The sequence below is a fragment of the Schistocerca nitens genome, chromosome 2 (assembly GCF_023898315.1).
Source record: "Schistocerca nitens isolate TAMUIC-IGC-003100 chromosome 2, iqSchNite1.1, whole genome shotgun sequence".
Lineage (NCBI taxonomy): Eukaryota > Metazoa > Arthropoda > Insecta > Orthoptera > Acrididae > Schistocerca > Schistocerca nitens.
The window spans coordinates 1,083,228,125-1,083,250,864 of NC_064615.1; the positions used below are offsets into that span (position 1 = coordinate 1,083,228,125).

Below are 22,740 nucleotides of genomic sequence, written 5' to 3' on the forward strand. Positions count from 1 at the left end.
TTTGTGATGACGGCAGTGAGGGTCGGCGGACGACGAGGCGGTTGGGGTTGGCGAGGAGAGGAGGATGTAAGGAATGGGGTGAGGGATGCGTGGGGCCCAAAGGTGATGCGGGGAAGGCGCCGGAGGAGATCAGTATGGAAGGATGGAGAGGGAGACTTGATGAGAACAGAGTCTCTGCGAGGGATAAGTTGGGTGATGGGTGCACTGGGGATGTACTTCCGGATTTCAAGGGTGAGGGTGCGGGCATCCAGGAATTTCGGATCAGGGTTTGCTAGGACAAAGGTATACAGGGAGGGGGCTGGAGAGGAGGGAGGTGGGGTGGTATCCATAGTGGGGTCAGTGGGAGGTGGGGGAGGCAGGGCGGGCAGTGGCCTTTTGGAGGAAGGAGTAGAGGAGAGGTCGCCACTGGGCCGTTTGGAAGATTTTTTGGCGGGCGTTGCCTGGGAGGAGGGATGAGGGACTGGATGGATGGGGAGGTGGTGGGAGGCAGGGCCCTCCTGTGAGGCAGGAGCACCGGATGAGAGGGTAGGGCGCTCTGTGGCGGCGACTGTGGCGCGGCGGGCGGAGACTCCGGTAGGGGAAGCAGCGGTAGTCGCAGGGGGTAGAGGGGGGAAGTCGTCTCGGCGGGCGACAGGAGTGGGAGGGGGGTTGGGAGCAGGGGCAGAGGCAGTAGCGGGAGAAGTAGCAGGGGCAGGAACAGGGGTAGGAGCAGGAGTGACGTACAGGTGGGGATACATCGATGGAGAGGAGATAGATGGGGAGGAGACAGTGAGTAGGGGAGGTGCATGAGACGGGTGAATCCCAGAGGAAGCACTCCATGACGTTACAACGGGGGCAGGTGAAGGAGAGGTGTAGATGATGGTGGTAGTTGGGGCGTCCATGATCGCAGGCGGCAGCGAACACCGAGAGACGGCGGCAGAAGAAGCGGCGAGCACCAAGAGACGGCGACAGCGGCGGCGGCGGCTGAAGAAGCGGCGACCAGGTGGCGGCGGCAGAAGAGGAAGCGGCGAGCACCGACAGACGGCGACCAAGCGGCGGCGGCGGCGGCGGCAAGCACCGGGCGGCGGCGAACAGACGACGGCGGCGGCGGCGGCGAGCACCGACAGACGGCGACCAAGCGGCGGCGGCGGCGGCGGCGGCGGCGGCGGGCAGCAGTGACGGCGTGCAGACGGGCAACAACGCGACAAGCACGAGTGGGGCTCTTCCACGTCGAAGGTACACCCTGAGAGTAGCCCAGGCAGTGCGAGTCCTCGATGAGGAAGTGAGGGAATCCAACCCTCGAATGGATCTGGCCGAACTCCGTCGGCACTTATATACGGTTGCGCTCGTGGCGGCACCACGCGGCCCGTACGCAACACGCGCGCCTGCGATCGCAATGCAGTCTTCGCGCTCGCGGCGGCGTCTTGCGGCCCGTACGCGAGTTGTGCGGTAGCTGCCGCAGGTCGAACCTTAAGCTATGATGTTACACACTCTATTTCCCAATTTTTCCTGTGCATATTTATTTTATTGTGATTGTTTATGTATCCCGTGTATCCTGTTTATAGTGTGTTCATCTTCCCTGCAGTAAGGGAAATTCCTTATACCACTGTTACGTAATTTAATTTATGAATTCCCTATTACATTTGTCAATTCTATCTTTTTACTCTGTTTCTGTATCACTTTCCATATATAATACCTCTTCAAGCACAACTGTTTTGCCGATGACACCGCCTTCCTTGCCCTTGCCCCCACCCTGCAGCGCTCCCAACACCTTCTCCAATCCCATCTTGACCGGTTCACCGCTTGGTGCAACCAGTGGTTGCTCACGGTCAATCCCTCCAAAACCCAGGCGATCATTGTAGGCAAAACCACCCCTTCCTTCCGCCTCCTTGATTTCTATCTCACCATCTATGGCCGTCCTATCGCCCTCACGTCCACCCTTAAGTACCTTGGCGTCACCCTCGACCGTCGCCTCTCCTGGACTCCCCACCTCCGGACAATCCAAGCCAAGGCACGATCCCGACTCAGTCTCCTCGAGCTCCTCTCTGGCCGTACGTGGGGTCTGGACCCCTCCACCATCCTCCACACCTATAAGTCCCTCATCCGCCCTATCCTTTGTTATGCCCATCCGGCTTGGATCTCCGCCCCCCCTACCTTTTATAAATCCCTCCAAATCCTTGAACGCCATGCTCTCCGCCTCGCCTATCGCATCCGTCTCCCCTCCCCCACACGGATCCTGTACGATCTCATCCCCTTCCCCCACCTCCTCCTTTTCCTTCAAAGGATACGGATCCTGTACACCTCACGTAAACTCGATCCTCCTCACCCGCTCGTCTCCCCGATCCTCTCCCACCCCCGCCCGCTGCCACGCCTGTATTCCCACGTCCCACCCGGTCTCCATCTCTCCACCCTCCTTACCCTCTCCCGAGGTGGCTTCCACCAGCTCCCCCTCCCTGATGATGTCCTCCTCCCCTCCATCTACCCCTCCTATCAACTTTGACCCTGCCCCCCCCACTTCCGGTGTCCTTTCCTTTAGGCACCCTCCCTCCCTTCTCTTTCCTTTTCCTCCGTCCCCTCCCTCCACCCCTCTTCCCCCGGGCTTCCCCTCCCCCTTCCCCCCTCCCCCTATCTCCCATGCCCCTGGCATCTCTGCTCTCCCCTCTCCCACTCCCCTTCCTCCTCCTCCTCTCTTGGCAGGTCCCCGGACTCGCACACGCTCAGTGAACATTCGCGCGCCGGAGATCATCGCCATCAGTGTCTCGTGCGTGTGCCTTCGTCTGCGCATCCACTGTTCACGTGTGCCGTCGCCGTCGTCCGTCTTCTGTGCGCCGTGTCAACAAGTGTTAGTGTTTTTTTCGTCCAGCGTGAACGGCTTCATGTTTATTTGTTTTTGTATCTACTTTTTTTGCCCGCCATTTTTTGTATTGTCTGTGTCACCTCAATATCGTATTATTGTACCCCTTAAGGCTGCAGAGCAGCGTATAATGCTGCTGCCAGCCCGCCTTGTATGAGGTGCTTAATATTACAATAAAGAAAAAAAAAGCATAACTGTTATCCTGTATGAATTTTATTTATTTAGTCCCTGCAGTCGCACTATCCTCTATGTCCTCGATGGCTCAGCTGGATAGAGTGTCTGCCACGTAAGCAGGACATCCGGGTTCGAGTCCCGGTCGGGGCACACATTTTCAACTGTCTCCGTTGACTTATACCAACGCCTGTATGCAGCTAAGGATATTAATTTCATTGTAATTTCATTCTTACTCTTTTTTGCATCACGCTCGATGTGTAAAACCTATTCGCAGTGTTGTTCACCAATATTGCATCCTTTTTGACACCAGTCAGTTAAAGTCTGACCATGGCCTTGCAGGCTGAAAACAGGTAAACGAAATAGGTTGTTACTGTAGTAAATTCTCAATATTATGCTTTTAATTAATAATTCACAGTTACGAAAATTCTCTCTATGTACGTACGAGCCCATAGTTCTGCTGAGTTGTGACGCAGACCGGCCACCAGTAATGTCGTGAGTCAGCAATACTGGGCCGCACTGGAGTGGACTCGGACTGAGGCAACGTGCCGATGGGGGTGAAGGTCGGGGAACAGCGGCTGCAGAAAGTAGCGCGCCGCGACTGGTTTGGCGGCGTGACGTCTCGTCTGCGCAGAGCAGGTTCTGGACGGCTTACAAATAGGCACATGCTGGTCGGGAAAACGACGGCTCAAGGTGCGCACACTCGAGCCAGCCTCGTTCACACCGTTTGCTTGCTTACAGTGGGTTTTAAATATGTACGAATGGACGAGCGTTTTGAGTGTAACCCAAACATGTCTGTCCGTCAGTACTCACTTGCAAATAGCTGTTCAACCAAAGCTGTCCATTACTGTATATCCCAAGATGGATAAACATTTTAATCCAAGTTGTAAAAGAGAGCAATTTGAAGACAATATAGAATAAAATAAGAATACAATGTACATAGAATGGCAATGGTAACTAAAGTATTTATGAAGAAGAGAAATTTGTTAACATCGAATATAGATTTAAGTGTTAGAAACTCGTTTCTGAGATTTTTGTCTGGAATGTAGCCTTGTTCGGAAGTGGAACGTGGACGATAAGCATAGGGCACATTCTGAGACATCATGGGATAACCAATTCAATATCTGGGGAAGTGTGTGTGTTGGGGGATGGGAAGGGGTAAACACAGTAGATAAAGATCAACTAGATTCTAAATTGTAAGATATTTCCAGGGGCAGATGTGGACAATGACCATAATTTATTGGTTGTTAACAGTAGAGGAAAACTGAACAAATTGGTAAAAACTACGAAATTAAGGAAATTTGAAAGAACTACACGTTTTCGAGAGCTTTACAGGGAACATTAGGCGGCGGTTAATTAGAACATGGGAAAGAAATACAGGAGAAGATGAATGGGTAGTTTTAAGAGATGAAAGACTGGAGGCAGCAATCAAATAAATTAAAAAGACCAGGCCTAGTAGGAATCCTTTGATAACACAACAGGCCGGCCGAAGTGGCCGCGCGGTTCTGGCGCTGCAGTCTGGAACCGCCAGACCGCTACGGTCGCAGGTTCGAATCCTGCCTCGGGCATGGATGTGTGTGATGTCCTTAGGTTAGTTAGGTTTAACTAGTTCTAAGTTCTAGGGGAGTAATAACATCAGCAGTTGAGTCCCATAGTGCTCCGAGCCATTTTTGATAACACAACAGCATGTACCGCAAAATAATAATAATAACAGAAAAAGCAAGAATGGTTAAAATGTAACTACTGAAAACATTGCACCTTATAGTACCACTTGTCAACTAACTTACGGCAGTGCTGTTTCTGTAACGACACATATTATATCTTACGAAATTACTAGCATTGCGATGTCTCTAGAGTAGCTGATTTAACAGTCAAGCTTCCCGAAATACACTCCTGGAAATTGAAATAAGAACACCGTGAATTCATTGTCCCAGGAAGGGGAAACTTTAATGACACATTCCTGGGGTCAGATACATCACATGATCACACTGACAGAACCACAGGCACATAGACACAGGCAACAGAGCATGCACAATGTCGGCACTAGTACAGTGTATATCCACCTTTCGCAACAATGGAGGCTGCTATTCTCCCATGGAGACGATCGTAGAGATGCTGGATGTAGTCCTGTGGAACGGCTTGCCATGCCATTTCCACCTGGCGCCTCAGTTGGACCAGCGTTCGTGCTGGACGTGCAGACCGCGTGAGACGACGCTTCATCCAGTCCCAAACATGCTCAATGGGGGACAGATCCGGAGATCTTGCTGGCCAGGGTAGTTGACTTACACCTTCTAGAGCACGTTGGGTGGCACGGGATACATGCGGACGTGCATTGTCCTGTTGGAACAGCAAGTTCCCTTGCCGGTCTAGGAATGGTAGAACGATGGGTTCGATGACGGTTTGGATGTACCGTGCACTATTCAGTGTCCCCTCGACGATCACCAGTGGTGTACGGCCAGTGTAGGAGATCGCTCCCCACACCATGATGCCGGTTGTTGGCCCTGTGTGCCTCGGTCGTATGCAGTCCTGATTGTGGCGCTCACCTGCACGGCGCCAAACACGCGTACGACCATCATTGGCACCAAGGCAGAAGCGACTCTCATCGCTGAAGACGACACGTCTCCATTCGTCCCTCCATTCACGCCTGTCGCGACACCACTGGAGGCGGGCTGCACGATGTTGGGGCGTGAGCGGAAGACGGCCTAACGGTGTGCGGGACCGTAGCCCAGCTTCATGGAGACGGTTGCGAATGGTCCTCGCCGATACCCCAGGAGCAACAGTGTCCCTAATTTGCTGGGAAGTGGCGGTGCGGTCCCCTACGGCACTGCGTAGGATCCTACGGTCTTGGCGTGCATCCGTGCGTCGCTGCGCTCCGGTCCCAGGTCGACGGGCACGTGCACCTTCTGCCGACCACTGGCGACAACATCGATGTACTGTGGAGACCTCACGCCCCACGTGTTGAGCAATTCGGCGGTACGTCCACCCGGCCTCCCGCATGCCCACTATATGCCCTCGCTCAAAGTCCGTCAACTGCACATACGGTTCACGTCCACGCTGTCGCGGCATGCTACCAGTGTTAAAGACTGCGATGGAGCTCCGTATGCCACGGCAAACTGGCTGACACTGACGGCGGCGGTGCACAAATGCTGCGCAGCTAGCGCCATTCGACGGCCAACACCGCGGTTCCTGGTGTGTCCGCTGTGCCGTGCGTGTGATCATTGCTTGTACAGCCCTATCGCAGTGTGTGGAGCAAGTATGGTGGGTCTGACACACCGGTGTCAATATGTTCTTTTTTCCATTTCCAGGAGTGTAAATAACAGAGATTAATCGCTCCTAACGAAACGAGCTTTGGATAGGAATTTAGAGGTTGGTTGACTTGATTGTTCATCTTTAACAATCATCTAGACCTAATGTTATCGAGAAATGATCTTTTTAACGTAACTGGTATCAGTAAGGAGGAGTCAGATCAAATGCACATATTTTCGCGTGCTCGTCACTGGTTGCCTGCCATTTTATGGGTGTAGCTGGTCAATGTTGGACTTCCGACCTATGGCTATTTGGCACATTTTGCTCGCTTCAATGCCCTCTGCCTCTTCATGTACATCTACAACTACATACATATTCCGCAAGTCACCGTACGCTGCGTGGCGTGGGGTACCCCGTACCTCTACCAGTCATTTCCCTTCCTATTCCAGCCGCAAACAGAGCGAGCGGAAAACGACTGCCTACACGCCTCCGTATGGGCCCTAATCTCTCGTATCATCTTCTTGGTCCTTACTCGAAATGCATGTTCGCGGCAGCAGAATCGTTCTGCATTCAGCTTCAAATGCCGCTTCTCTAAATAGTGTTCCTCGAAAAGAACGTCGCGTTCTTCCCAGAGATACCTACTTGAGTTCCCGAAGCATCTGCCGAGGCAACACTTTTATGCGCTCTCTATATGAGACATCCGCTTAGTTAGGCAGCGTCGGTATTCGGATACCACATAGACCGAGCGAACGGACTAAAAGGGTCCTGGTACACCAAGGAACAGGGTAGGCCCATAATAGACAATGAACTCCCTGATCTGAAAAGTGAAAAAGAAGTAGAAGGAGAGAAGAAAAGGAAAAAAATAAACTATACTATCTGACTGACTTTTCAGTTAACGACATGTTATGATAAATTCAAGTTGTCTTATACAAAAACGGGTACATTTTCCACTAGCTGCATGCAAATTATTGTAATTCTCAGATCATCAATTAATTCCATTTCGTGTTTCAAATCTTTCTATCCTGTTGACGACTGACGTCTAGAGGGTGTTTCGGGAGGAATAGTCAGTATACAAAATATGACAGGAACGATCTTTCGAGGGAAAAAAACCTGGTAAACACGGACTCTACACTATATACCTTTACAGCTGTGAGCACTTCTTCATCCTCGATACTGCGAAAAAAATCTCTTCTTCCCCAGGTTCTTTGCTTTCCACATTTGAAGAGGTGGTAGTATGGACCAAAAGAAGAAAATTTATCCAGTAAACATGGTCACCGAAGTGCGCACCTTAAGAGCTATGTACACTTGTTAATTTTCGCTACTGTGAAACACATCTGCTCTACTGAGCAAGTGCTCAGAGCTCTTAAGATATGAATTTTAGAGCTCACGTTCACCACACTTTTCTTTTTTTTGTTTTGGTCCATACTACCTCCACCCAAAATATGGAAAGCAAAGAGCTTGCAGTAGAAGTTTGTTTCACTAGTATCCTAGATGAAAAAATATACATTTAGAGCCCTTGTTTACTACACTTGTTGCCTCGAAAGATCGTTCCCGAAATATCGCTGATTACTTATCATTCCTCTTGGAGCACCTTGTATTCTCAGGCGATTGCAAGAGACCTTCGATCGTAATCTCATATCATTTGTGAGCGAGGAATATAAAAACCAGTAACAGTGGTCCCTTTTGAGAGAAACAGACGGTGATATATACGCAGATTTGTGGAAATGATTGAGACTCGCAAATGAGATTCACCGCGCAGCCAGCGTCCCTAGGCAAACAGTCTTAGCATGTTATTGGCGGTGGCTGAATACGAGATCAAAAGACAGGCTTCTCTCTCGAACGTTAAAGCCAATGCTTTCGGGAACGTTTACCGAAACTAGCTTCACCAACATATAAAAAAAATTGTGAACTGTAGGATCCCGGAGAGAAGGTAAATTTCAAGCTGGCTGACAAATATAGAATGATTCAGCTACCCTTTCACGTCGGGTATTTCCTGAAGCGTTTATGACACCGTAATTCTGCTTCTAACTAAATAAACAGTGAATGAGTCCTCACTGTCTGATGTATAGTCTCGTCGCATAGCTATATTAATTACAGAGACATCGGTGTCAACTCTGCTTTTTGGAATCGAACTACAGTAATTTGTAGTGCCAGTGTCGTATTTCTGAGGCAGAGGTATTCAGCGGCGTTTCACTCTTCAAAATACGACTACTAGGGTCGGAGTCGTTGCGATATTGAGAAGATAGGATTTATCTGTTTTGTATATACACTACTGGCCATTAAAATTACTACACCACGAAGATCACGTGCTACAGACGCGAAATTTAACCGATAGGAAGATTATGCTGTGATATGCAAATCATTAGCTTTTCAGAGCATTCACACAAGGTTGGCGCCGATGGCGACAGCTTCAACGTGCTGACATGAGGAAAGTTTCCAACCGATTTCTCATACATAAACACCAGTTGACCGGCGTTGCCTGGTGAAACGCTGTTGTAATGCCTCGTGTAACGAGGAGGAATGCGTACCATCACGTTTCCGAATTTGATAAAGGCTGGGTTGTAGCCTATCGTGATTGCGGTTTATCGTATGGCGACATTGCTGCTCCTGTTGGTCGAGATCCAATGACTGTTAGCAGAATATGGAATCGCTGGGTTCAGGAGGGTAATACGGAACGCCGTGCTGGATCCCAGCGGCCTCATATCACTAGCAGTCGGGATGACAGGCATCTTATCTGCATGGCTGTAACGGATCGTGCAACCACGTCTCGATCCCTGAGTCAACAGATGGGGGCGTTTGCAAGACAACAACCATCTGCACGAACAGTTCGACGACGTTCGCAGCAGCATGGACTATCGGAGATCATGGCTGCGGTTACCCTTGACGCTGCATCACAGACAGGAGCGCCTGCGATGGTGTACTCAACGACGAACTTGGGTGCGCGAATGGCATAAAGTCGTTTTTTCGGATGAATCCAGGTTCTGTTTACAGTATCATGATGGTCGCATCCGTGTTTGGCGATATCGCGGTGAACGCACATTGGAAGCGTGTATTCGTCATCGCCATACTGGCGTATCACCCGGCGTGATAGTATGGGGTGCCTTTGGTTACACGTCTCGGTCAGCTCTTATTCGCACTGACGGCACTTTGAACAGTGGACGCTACATTTCAGATGTGTTACGACCCGTGGCTCTACCCTTCATTCGATCCCAGCGAAACCGTACATTTGAGCAGGATAATGCACGACCGCATGTTGCAGGTCCTGTACGGGCCTTTCTGGATACAGAAAATGTTAGAATGCTGTCCTGGCCAGCACATTCTCCAGATCTCTCGCCAATTGAAAACGTCTGGTCAATGGTAGCCGAGCAACTGTCTCGTCACAATACGCCAGTCACTACTCTTGATGAACTGTGGTATCGTGTTGAAGTTGTATGGGCAGCTGTACCTGTACACGCCATCGAAGCTCTGATTGACTCAATGCCCAGGCGTATGAAGGCCGTTATTACGGCCAGAGGTGGTTATTCTGGGTACTGATTTCTCAGGATCTATGCACCCAAATTGCGTGAAAATGTAATCACATGTCAGTTCTAGTATAATATATTTGTCCAATGAATGCTCGTTTATCATCTGCATTTCTTCTTGGTGTAGCAATTGTAATGGCCAGCAGTGTAGAAGCGATTGCTGTCTTATGCGGAAGTTTATGATTCCATACCCAAATACAAAAATACGTCACGTCAGATAAGAAGGAAGTAAGGTGTTGCATCGTCACGTCACTGGTTTGAAACGGCCGCAGAGGAAATTTAGCTTTCATTCTACATGAGCTGGTTACTTTGAAAAAATAAATGTCTTTCACAGTGCTAGTTCTTTATGGAGTACACTGAAGAAACGCGACGACAAAGTTGAATTTTACGTTCAAAGGTATACCGACAAACGCTGTCTAAGAAGAATGAAAATGAATCTCTAAGGTCATGCAGTGTTGCTTAATTAGGAGGTCGATGCACGTAGTTGTGGAGGTGCGACCAAAGTGTTCCCCGAGTTGTTCTCGTGGCATGAGTAATGTTTCGCTATGGTCGGGCCATACCTGTTTCTGTCCCTGCCATAGCCCAGGCAAATAGCGGTTCGTCGTAATGAAATTGTGGAAGTTTTTTCCGCAGTTCCTCTCAAAGTGTTCGCACTTTTTTAGTTTTTCCATTGTATCTCGAAAACTATGCGTTTCTAGAAGATAACACCTCTGTGCAAAATTAAAGTAGACAAACTTTCCTGCAAAAAGGAATTCATTATTCCCATTACCACACTGAAAACCCCGGTTCCCGAGAAACTTCTTTCGTTTATCTCTTGGGAATCCAGGACAGATTATCAAGGCCGCTGTGGTTGTAGGCGAGCATGACTGTTCTGCACGAACTGTACCAGCAATGTGAATGGTCGTGCTCCAACATCGGCGACATTTTATATACAGAGGACAAAGACAACCTGGACAAGCCCCTTACAGTACTATTGTCTGCAGCAGCTGAGGCGGCAGAAGGTGTAAGATTATGAAGCATTAAGCATCTTTACAAATCAAACTTTGTCTGTCATAAGTTTAATCATTCAATAACAATTTTTTTCAGTTGAAGAATGGTAACAAATTACTGTTCATCCGTCCGCGTCCGTAGCGTAGCGATAGCGTTACCGCCTACCACGCAGGGGGCCCGGGTTCGATTCCTGGCAAGTGTTGAGTGTCCATCATCATTTTTTCATCGTTGATTCGCAAGTCGCCGAAGTGGCGTCAACTAAAAAGCCATACGGCGGTCGAACTCCCCAAAAGGGGCCTCCCCGCCAACAATGCCATACGATCATTGCACTATTCATCGTCCACCTTCCACAGCCCCTTGCGCTTTTCCTGGACCCTCCAGCGCCCAGAACCCTCAGACGTTGTAATGCCAAAGACACGCTGCGTGGGCCGTCAACAGCGAAACAGAGACGAGTAAAAGCACTGCGCACAAGAATGAGTACACATGTTATATGGATTGTTTTGTTCAAATTAGTCCATACTACCACCTCCTAAAAGTGGTCGTGGCGGTCTAGCCTGTAGAACACTCTATTATGGGCCAAGAGGTTCCAGTTTCAATCACAGACACGGGCGTCCCCGTTACAGTCCCTCCACGATCGCCCCATGTCCATTCAGCCTGATGCCAAAATGAGTACGGGGGATCTTTTCTGAGGGTAAAAGGTGGCCGGGACGAGGAGACCGCCACCCTCCCCCTCCGAGCGTCGGGGCAAAAAGAACTGCTCCGCTTTACCTGCAGTCACGCCGGTAGTCAACTCACGGGCATGCACCACAGACTTCACTTTTATCACTTCCTGAAATATAAAGGGCAGTCAAGTGAAAAACAAAGACCCACCGCAACGAAACCACGGTACGGTTCCACTCAAAAATACCTCATGGGTTAAGACACTCTTCCCACTGGTAGATCAATTCCCGTTTCGTAGAAAGCGGTCGGCTGCTGACGGATCCAAAACAGCGCCCGCTCTTGCACTTCACTGGCCGATTGAAACTGACTTCCACGGATATCTTCTTCCTTCAGGACGCCAAAGATATAAAAACCGCACCGTGAAATATCCGGACTGTATGGAGGAGGTTGCAGCATATCCCAATCACAACGCTGAAGTGTAGCCTTCATCCGATTGGCATTGTGGGGGCGAGCGTTATCATGCAACAGGATGATTAGCTTTGACAGCATTCCTCGGCGTTCTGACCTTATAGCGCGTCCCAGTTTCTGCACCGTGTCTTTATAGCGCTGCGCATTGATTGTGATTGCATGCTCAAGGAACTCGACTAGAGATCCCCAACAGCTGATGAAAGCCGTCATGAACTTACTGCAGATAGTGTGAAGAGCCTTGGATTTCTTTGGCGGGGGAAATGTGGGCTTTGCGTTTAGCACTCTGGTTGTCGGAATGATGTCGGACGGAATCATCCGGTTATACGATAACGCCTACCCCTAGTCTGCCACTCAGACGAAGGCTACATTTGTGCGATTTGGTTGGGAAGCAATGCAACTTCCTCCATACACTCCGGATCCTTCGCCGTGCGATTTTGATATCTTTGGTGACCTGAAGAAAGAAGATATCTGAGGAAGTCGGTTTCAGTTGGACGAGGAAGTACAAGAGTGGGTGCGGCTGTGGATCCGTCAGCAACAGGCCCCGTTCTAAGAAACAGGAATTGATGGTCTCGTCTCCGAGTGGGATAAATGTCTTTCTGCCTATGGTGATTACTTTTGAATCGATCCATTCCATGATTCCGTTGTGGTCACTGTTCGATTTTCATTTGACTGCCCCTCATGTTTCTATTCTTCCTGATACAATATACGATCAAAAGTATCCGTCCACCCCCCAAAAAATACGTTTTTCATATTAGGTGCATTGTGCTGCCACCTACTGCCAGATCATATCAGCGACCGCAGTAGTCATCAGGCATCGCGAGAAAGCAAAATGGGGCGCTCCGCGGAACTCATGGACTTCGACCATGGTCAGGTGATTGGGTGTCACTCCCGTCATACGTCTGTACGCGAGATTTCCACTCCCGTAAACATCCCTAGGTCCACTGTTTCCGATGTGATAGTGAAGTGGAAACACGAAGGGACACGTACAGCTCAAAAGCGTACAGGCCGACCTCGTCTGTTGACTGGCAGAGACCGCCAACAGTTGAAGAGGGTCGTAATGTGTAATAGGCAGACATCTATCAAGACCATCACGCAGGAATTCCAAACTGCATCAGGATCCACTGCAAGTATGCGACAGTTAGGCGGGAGGTGAGAAAACTTGGATTTCATGGTCGAGGGGCTGCTCATGAGCCACACATTACGCCGGTAAATGCCAAACGACGCCTCGCTTGGTGTAAGGAGCGTAAACATTGGACGATTGAACAGTGGAAAAACGTTGTGTGGAGTGACGAATCACGGTACACAATGTGGCGATCCGATGGCAAGGTGTGGGTATGGCGAATGATGAACGTCATCTGCCAGCGTGTGTAGTGCCAACACTAAAATTCGGAGGCGGTGGTGTTATTGTGTAGTCGTGTTTTTCATGGAGGAGGCTTGCACCCCTTGTTGTTTTGCGTGGCACTATCACAGCACAGGCCTACATTGATGTTCTAAGCCCCTTCTTGCTTCCTACTGTTGAACAGCAGTTCGGGGATGGCGATTGAATCTTTCAACACGATCAAGCACCTGTTCATAATGCACGGTCTGTGGCGGAGTGGTTACACGACAATAACATCCCTGTAATGGACTGGCCTGCACAGAGTCTTGACCTGAATCCTACAGAATACTTTTGGAATGTTTTGGAATGTCGACTTGGTGCCAGGCCTCACCAACCGACATCGATACCTCTCCTCAGTGCAGCAATCCGTGAAGATTGGGCTGCCATTCCCCAAGAAACCTTCCAGTACCTGATTGAACGTATGCCCGCTAGAGTAGAGGCTGTCACCAAGGCTAAGGATTGGCCAACACCATATTGAATTCCAGTATTACCGATGGAGGGCGCCACGAAGTTGTAAGTCATTGTCAGTCAGGTGTCCGGATACTTTTGATCACATAGTGTACATCCTGTACGCAAGTGAACCGCGTTCCAGCCTGAGCTGTCTTAGCGAGATCGCTGGTCCCTCTGTTCTGCACAGTGGACTTGGACTCTTAGGCTGTAGCGAGCGAACACCACTGTGTGCAGACTGCAGTGGCAGGCGGTCGCATATCACCGTAATTGCGGTCCCAAGTCTGCGAGGTATTAGCGCTGCCAGCTGCTGGTGGTGGAGGATCTCCACACCGGAAGAGGAAGAACGCCAGCGGCAGCAGCAGCAAGAAATTGCTCTCATTTAGCCTGCAATATTTGCGCGGCGGGGCTCGTAAGGCGACAGCCGCTGGCGCAGCTCCACAAAAAGGCCGGTGTTCCCGCAGGCTCTGGCTAATGAGTCACCCCCGGATCGCTGTATTAATAACAAAGTTAATTCTAATGAGCGGCCGCCATGTGGCGCCGCCAATTTTAAATGAAATTTGTAAAAGCCTTCCCTCCCTTTTCTTCTTCGGGCGAGGAGGAGGGGGCGGTGGAGGCGTCAAAACTTTTATGCCCGCTCCGGATGGTAAACGGCGTCCCGGAACGGAAAGTCGACTTCCTTTTCTGTAATTCTGTTCAACGTCAAAAATAAACCGGACGCAGAAAGACAAGGACACAATGCGCGTTCAGTCTCCAAATTAGGCGTCTATTGCGACAGCGACATGCTGAAAATTTGCAGGCGAGGGAATTCTTCACTGTAACAGTGCAAATAATCACACTGAACAAAAGACGTCACGCTAATTCTGTGTAACACCGCCTCTACCCTTGATAATGGCTTACATTTGCCTTGGAGGAGAGTCCACAATATCTCCAGGTATGCCGTACCCAACAGCAGTAATGATAGTCATTTCCCCATGGCTTCGTTTCGAATACTTTTATCTGACCCATATTGCAAATACTTCCTCCATCACTCTCTTTTTGTCCATCTCCTCCTCCCCCCTCTCTCCTTCTCATCCCGTCCACTATGTTTGTGAATCTCCTACTCTATCCTCTCACTACCCATCTCCTCTGCCTTCTCAGTCCACCTCCTCCTCCCCATGTCTCTATCTATTTCATCCTCTCTCTCTCTGTTCATCTCCTCCTACCCCACTCCTCTGTCTGTCTTCACGTTCCCATTCTCTCGATCCACTTCTTACCCCCTTGTCTCTCTGTCCATTTCATCCTCCCTCCCTGTTTTTCAGTCCACCTCCTCCTCCATTCATCTCTCTCTGCACCTCATCTTCACATCCCTATCTGTCGACCTCCTCCAACTATCTTCCTTTTCCACTTGCAGACTAACACTCTACATTTTCCACCCTGCCCACTAATCCTTACCTACCACCTGCATCTGCCCCTCTCTGTCTTAGCCTGGCGCCTTCATCTCCCACTTTCTGTTCATTTCACCCTCCCACCTCTCTGACCATCTGCTCCTGCCCTATCTCCATACATCCCATCTTCTCCATCACCTTTCCCTCTTCTTACAGACCGTCCCCATCCCCCTTTAGTTACTTCCCATTGCTCTGTCCAGCCAGTATGAAAGGGACTGGAAAACTGTTGTGTGCTCCTGCCATATAGGTTGCACTGCAAAACAAGCCTGTAAGGCAGGTCAATACTATTGCCACACAATCCACCTACTGTGCAGCGCAGCCTACTAACCATAAGAGGCTGGAAAAAACACAGTACCTCTGCTCCTATTGGAGTTAGGAGGATACGAACTCCACAGTGCTCATACTTGGGAGGCCTGCTGTTTCCGTGCCAAATTTGGCTGAAATTGATTCAGAGGTTTCGGAGGAGATTCCAGACCTACACAAATGAAAGATCATATAAAGCTAAAAAGTTGCAGGTATGCTGATTGCTATGTTTCACCCATTGTTCCGAAACTGAACCATTTAGTGGGCCAATTGAGCTCTGATAATGCTTGTCAAAGCAGGAACTTACGTGTGCAGCCCTGTGAACATGGCTGTTAGTATCTTGGAACACAGGAGTATCCAAAACACACTCGCCAAGAAGATGCAGAAGAAAGGGCAACACTTGCTCACCGAAGGAAGGCTAGAGTTTAACGATCTGTGAATAGCGAGGTCATTAGAGATAGAGCACAAGCTAGGTTATGGAGAAATGGGGAAGCAAATCGACTGTGCCCTTTTCAAAGGCAGCATTGTGGTATTTGCCTAAAGCGAGTAAGGAAAATTACAGAAAACTTAACTCTGGATAACCGGACAGGGATTTGAACCATCGTCCTCCTGAATGCAAGTCCAGTGGGCTAACCACTGTGCCACCTCCCTTGCCTCTTGCTCGCTGAGACTGTGTTAAGAAACATCCTGGTTGGTGCTCATGGTAACCTGAAAGAGTGGGACCAAGCCATAGTACGAGAAACACCCCCAAAATATCATAGAACCATCTCTGGGCTGACTACACCCTCCACCGATTGCAGTTACATACCTAATCGGACCATCAGTGCACTCGACGTCTTGCACGATTTGTTGACTCCTCGGTCCAAACGTGTTGATTAACCTATTTAAAGAGATGAAAATGTATCTGAGCTGTTAGCAATGGCAGTTTTCGAGGCACCTGACTCCAAATGTCTGCTGAAAGCAGTTCCCTTCGTAACATTCGCTCGGAAACTGGTTGAGACGGACTTGCATGCACTTACAGCACCAACTGCTATCAGATTTGAAACCGATTGTCATTGACAAGGTGTGACACTCCTCTCCAGTCCCTGTTGCTTAGGATCTTTTTACGACCGTTGTCCTCAAGCGCTGTTACATGACGGTGAGCGCTACACCATTCTTTGTAGACATGTGGGACAGTCCGAGTTGATAACCAAGAAACTCGGAAACTTCATTCACTGTGTAGTTATTGCCACGTCCAAACACTACAGCGTTGTACCAGTCCTACAGCTCGCCAAAGCGACTTAGCAACAGCTGCAATGTGCTACCCGCTGCTGATAATACACTCCTGGAAATGGAAAAAAGAACACATTGACACCGGTGTGTCAGACCCACCATACTTGCTCCGGACACTGCGAGAGGGCTGTACAAGCAATGATCACACGCACGGCACAGCGGACACACCAGGAACCGCGGTGTTGGCCGTCGAATGGCGCTAGCTGCGCAGCATTTGTGCACCGCCGCCGTCAGTGTCAGCCAGTTTGCCGTGGCATACGGAGCTCCATCGCAGTCTTTAACACTGGTAGCATGCCGCGACAGCGTGGACGTGAACCGTATGTGCAGTTGACGGACTTTGAGCGAGGGCGTATAGTGGGCATGCGGGAGGCCGGGTGGACGTACCGCCGAATTGCTCAACACGTGGGGCGTGAGGTCTCCACAGTACATCGATGTTGTCGCCAGTGGTCGGCGGAAGGTGCACGTGCCCGTCGACCTGGGACCGGACCGCAGCGACGCACGGATGCACGCCAAGATCGTAGGATCCTACGCAGTGCCGTAGGGGACCGCACCGCCACTTCCCAGCAAATTAGGGACACTGTTGCTCCTGGGGTATCGGCGAGGACCATTCGCAACCGTCTCCATGAAGCTGGGCTACGGTACCGCACAACGTTAGGCCGTCTTCCGCTCACGCCCCAACATCGTGCAGCCCGCCTCCAGTGGTGTCGCGACAGGCGTGAATGGAGGGACGAATGGAGACGTGTCGTCTTCAGCGATGAGAGTCGCTTCTGCCTTGGTGCCAATGATGGTCGTACGCGTGTTTGGCGCCGTGCAGGTGAGCGCCACAATCAGGACTGCATACGACCGAGGCACACAGGGCCAACACCCGGCATCATGGTGTGGGGAGCGATCTCCTACACTGGCCGTACACCACTGGTGATCGTCGAGGGGACATTGAATAGTGCACGGTACATCCAAACCGTCATCGTTCTACCATTCCTAGACCGGCAAGGGAACTTGCTGTTCCAACAGGACAATGCACGTCCGCATGTATCCCGTGCCACCCAACGTGCTCTAGAAGGTGTAAGTCAACTACCCTGGCCAGCAAGATCTCCGGATCTGTCCCCCATTGAGCGTGTTTGGGACAGGATGAAGCGTCGTCTCACGCGGTCTGCACGTCCAGCACGAACGCTGGTCCAACTGAGGCGCCAGGTGGAAATGGCATGGCAAGCCGTTCCACAGGACTACATCCAGCATCTCTACGATCGTCTCCATGGGAGAATAGCAGCCTGCATTGCTGCGAAAGGTGGATATACACTGTACTAGTGCCGACATTGTGCATGCTCTGTTGCCTGTGTCTATGTGCCTGTGGTTCTGTCAGTGTGATCATGTGATGTATCTGACCCCAGGAATGTGTCAATAAAGTTTCCCCTTCCTGGGACAATGAATTCACGGTGTTCTTATTTCAATTTCCAGGAGTGTAGTTCTGAGCCACCACGAGATGCCTCTCATATTGGATCAGCCGCTCATTTGCCTGCCCAGTTCGCACAAGTGCAAAAGCCAGGTACGCTAGCCATCGTAAGTACGACAGGGAAATAGCAAGCAGGGCGGGAAAGAATGCAGTGTGCCAAAGGGTCTCATCTGTAATATCCAGGAAGCTCTGCCGGTGGCTATTGAGCACACTGGGTGTAACTGGCTACAAATAGTGGCACATGTCGGCACGAGAGATTCCTGCCACTTGGGTACTGACGCCGTCCTCGTTCCTTGAACCATCGTCCTGAGTGCAAGTCCAGGAGTGGCCGAGCGGTTCTAGGCGCTACAGTCTGGAACCGCGCGACCGCTACGGTCGCAGGTTCGAATCCTGCCTCGGGCATGGGTGTGTGATGTCCTTAGGTTAGTTAGGTTTAAGTAGTTCTAAGTTCTAGGGGACTGATGACCTCAGAGGTTAAGTCCCATAGTGCTCAGAGCCATTTGAACCATTTTGCAAGTCCAGTGGGCTAACCACTGTGCCACCTCCCTTGCTACTTGCTCGCTGAGTCTGTGTTAAGAAACATCCTGATGTGGTGGACGCCACGAAAATCGCTTACTTGTTGTAGCGTCATATTTAGGGTAGATTGCGGTCCTCTGCTTGGAGAGAGGTTTAAAATAGAGGGTCAGACAAATCAGCGACGGTACCAGATGCGAATTTCTCGACCTCCGCTATCACCTGGAAAACTGTAGGCTTCCCCTTAAAAGGACAGACGTGCACTACTCGCAGGAAGCAGCTACTAGGGTGGAGGGAGTATGTGTGGCGCGCACATGGGACATTTTTGGGTTAGAGAAGCCCCCACCCTCTTGGGATCAGAGACGAATTGCCTGCCAAAATCGAAATTACATCAGCCACATCCTTCTCAGAGAATGTTCGTCCTTGCATACAGGATATATGATATTATGAAACTGCAGGAGCATCAAAGGAAACGTCCCAGAATTAGTCTCCCTTATTGAAGGATATAATGCCCAGATAATTTCAGGAGCGGAAAGTTGGTTGAAATTGGGAGTGAACAGCAACGAAATCCTAAGTTCAGTTTGGGATATTTATCGTAAGGATAGGTCAGTCGCCAATATCTACCGAGGCTATCATGGATAAGGAATGTGAATTAATCTGAGTGAAGTTAAGTGTCAAAGGTCGCTTCAGAGAGGACTTGCAGAACATCGTTAGTAATTTTCCTGATCATGCTTTTGTAATAGGGGGTCGCTTCAACTCGCCAGTTATATGGTGGGAGAGCCATGCTATCAAAACTGGTGCCAGAGACACTTGTGCGACATTATTCTGAATATCTTGTCCGAAAATTACTTTGAGCAGATAACTAGTAAACCAACTTTAAAAGGCAACGTTTTAGACCTACTAGCAACAAACATATCTCAGCTTACCGTATCAGTTAACGTAGAGGAAGGTATCAGTTATCATCAGGCTGTGATAGCAACCACGACCATGGCTATTACAGGGAATGTCAAGAAACGTAGGAAAATATTTTTACGTAACAAGAGTGACAGGATACAAATTGCAGAGTATCTGAATAGCAAGTATCAAATATTCAATGATGAGGACAAAAACGTGTAACAAAATGGAAAAAAAAATTCAAAAGCATCGTTCAATATACCTTAAATAAGTATGTTCCGAGCAAGATCTTAAGGAATGGGAAAGACGCGCCGTGTTTTAGTAGCCTTGTTAGAAAACTGCTACGTAAACAAAAGTTGAAGAAAGCGAAAAGGAGCGTAGGGGGAGCAATGACAGAAGCGATCAATGACTGAAAGTAAAATTTCGTCAAGCGATCTGAGTAAAAACCTTAAGAAGTTTTGGTCTTACGTAAAATTAGTAAGCGGTTCGAAATCCTCTATTCGTTCACTCAGTGACCATACTGGTATCGACATGGAAGATAACAGAGAGAAGGCAGAAATATTGAATTCGATCTTCCGAAACTGTTTCACCGCGGAAGATCGTAACACATTCCCTCCTTTTAACCACTGTAGTAATGATGACATGGCACATGTTGAGATAACAGATCGCTGAACAGGAAAGCAACTACAATAACTTAGTAGTGGAAAGGCATCAGGACCAGATGACACATCTACAGTACTTGTTCCCCTTCCAGCAGCAATTTATCATAATTCGTTGGAGCAACGAAGGGGACCTACAGATTGGAAAAAAGCACAGGTCATCCCTGTTTGCAAAAAGGGTCGTAGGAGAGATACACATAATTATAAGGCTAAGTCGTTTACGTGAATGTTTTGTAGATTTACGGAACAGGTTTTGTGTTAAAAAATTACGTTGGTTTTGGAGAACGAAAGTCTCAGATGTAAAAATCAACATGGATACCGCAAATAGAGACTTTGACATACTCAGCTCGCTCCGTTACTACACGAGATCCATGGTGCTGTAGCGCTGTAGAAAGTGGCGCTCAAGATTGATGCCGTGTTCCTTGACTTCAGGAAGGCTTTTGACACCGACCCGCACTGCCGTTTAGAGACACAGAGAGAAAAAGAACGACTTACCTAGTACCGGAGCAGATTTGAGATTGGATTCAAGACTTACTTAAAGATAGAACTCAAGGGATCGCTTTTAACTCAACAAAATCGACAGATGTAAAGGTAATTTCCAGAGTACCTCAAAGAAGTGTGATAGGACCGTTACTATTTACAACGTATATAAATGATCTAGCAGAAATCGGCGAAAGCTCAAAGACTGTTCGCAGATGATGCTGTTGCTTATAAGAAAGAAGCGGCGCCAGAAGACGGTATCGATTTGCAGAATGACCTACAGAATATTAATAAACGGTGTAAAAAATGTGTGTGAATTCCTAAGGGACCAAACTGCTGAGGTCATCGGTTCCTAGACTTACACACTACTTAAACTAACTTATGCTAAGAGCAACGCACACACATGCCCGAGGGAGGACTCCAACATCCTGCGGGGGTGGCTGCGCACTCCGTGACAGGGCGCCCAAGACCGCGCGGTCACTCCGCGCGGCAATAAATGGTGCAGGCTCTGGCTGTTGACCCCGAACGTAAATAAGTGTAACATATTGCGCGTACATAGGAAAAGAAATGCACTACTGTATAACTACAGTATTGATGACAAATTGCTGCAAACAGTATCTACAGTAACATATCTAGAAGTAATTATCCATAGCGAACTTAAGTAGAGTACATAAAACAAACTGTAGGAAAAGCAGATGACAGGATGAGATTCACAGGAAGTGTCTTAAGGAAATGTAACTCATCCACGAAAGAAGTGGCTAACGAGGAGTTTGGGAGTTTGTTCGACCAATTCCTGAGTATTCTTCACCCTGGGACCCTTACCAGGTGGGACTGATAGAAGAGAGCAGACCCAACCAAGATTGCCGTGTTTCGTCACGGCATCGTTTAGTCGGCTGAGAGCGTTACAGGGATGCACAACAAACTCCTGTGGCAGACGCTATAAGAGAGGCGTTGTGCATCAGGGGGAGGTTTGGTATCGACACTTCGAGAGAGCACTTTCCGGGAAGGGTCGGATGTTACTTCCTCCAACATACATCTGACGATATGACCACGAGGAGAAAATCATTCTTCTTAGGCGCCATTCGGGAGTGGAACGTGGTAGGGGGGACCAGTTAGTGATACCAGAAGTACCCTCCGCCAGGCACCGTTAGGTGAATAGTGCAGTATGATGTAGATGTAAGTAAATTGACAGTAACTCTCTTCAGTTCGACCAACAAAAGTCCTCACCTACCTTGACTGGCGACCTTTTTGCCTCTTGTGAGCACAGTTCCTTTGAAGACGTCCGCACGCGGGGTATACTTTCGAACGTCAACGTTGAACATGCCGAGTTCAACAAGGTGCTGAATGCTCAGAAACGATGGGACTTGTACATACGGGACGTGTGCCTCAACGTGATATACGTAATCGCAGCGCTCCCCAACGGCCGCTGTCGGCTCTACGAGTATGTGGCTCATAAATCAAACTGACAAGGGAACCTCCCCATCGCACCCCCCTCAGATTTAGTTATAAGTTGGCACAGGGATAGGCCATGAAAAACTGAACACAGATCAATCGAGAAAACAGGAAGAAGTTGTATGGAACTATGAAAAAAATAAGCAAAATATACAAACTGAGTAGTCCGTGTGCAAGATAAATCACATCAAGGTACGTGTGCACTGATGAGCACCGTGGTCCCGTGGTTACCGCGAGCAGCTACGGAACGGAAGGTCCCTGGTTCCATCCTCCCTAGGGTGAAAAGTTTTAATTTTTTATTTTCAGACAATTATGAAAGTTCATGCACTCAGACATGATCAACTTCGCTCTCCAAAATTCCAGGACATGTTCAGATTTGCTTGGACACATGCAGGATTTGACGGTCTACACACGGAAAAACTTGAAAACGTTAAAAACGTATGTTTTGACAGAGCACAGGGAAAACTGTGCGACTGTGAAACTTGCATTCATTTATTGCAGTTTATGTGACAAACTCTTATGTCTTCATCACTTTTTTGGGAGTGATTATCACATCCACAAGAAAACCTAAATCGG

At 49.1% G+C, this 22,740-nt stretch overlaps 1 protein-coding gene and 1 non-coding gene across 2 annotated transcripts in view; one reads left to right on the top strand and one right to left on the bottom strand.

Moving 5' to 3' along the window:
- Positions 1-22,740, bottom strand: part of LOC126237477 (solute carrier organic anion transporter family member 4A1) — a 1,087,525-nt gene that overhangs the window by 720,604 nt on the left and 344,181 nt on the right. The gene's annotated exons all lie outside the window — the stretch shown is intronic.
- On the top strand, positions 3,085-3,157 carry Trnat-cgu (transfer RNA threonine (anticodon CGU)). Its single transcript has one exon. It is a non-coding gene; the product is annotated as a tRNA-Thr (tRNA).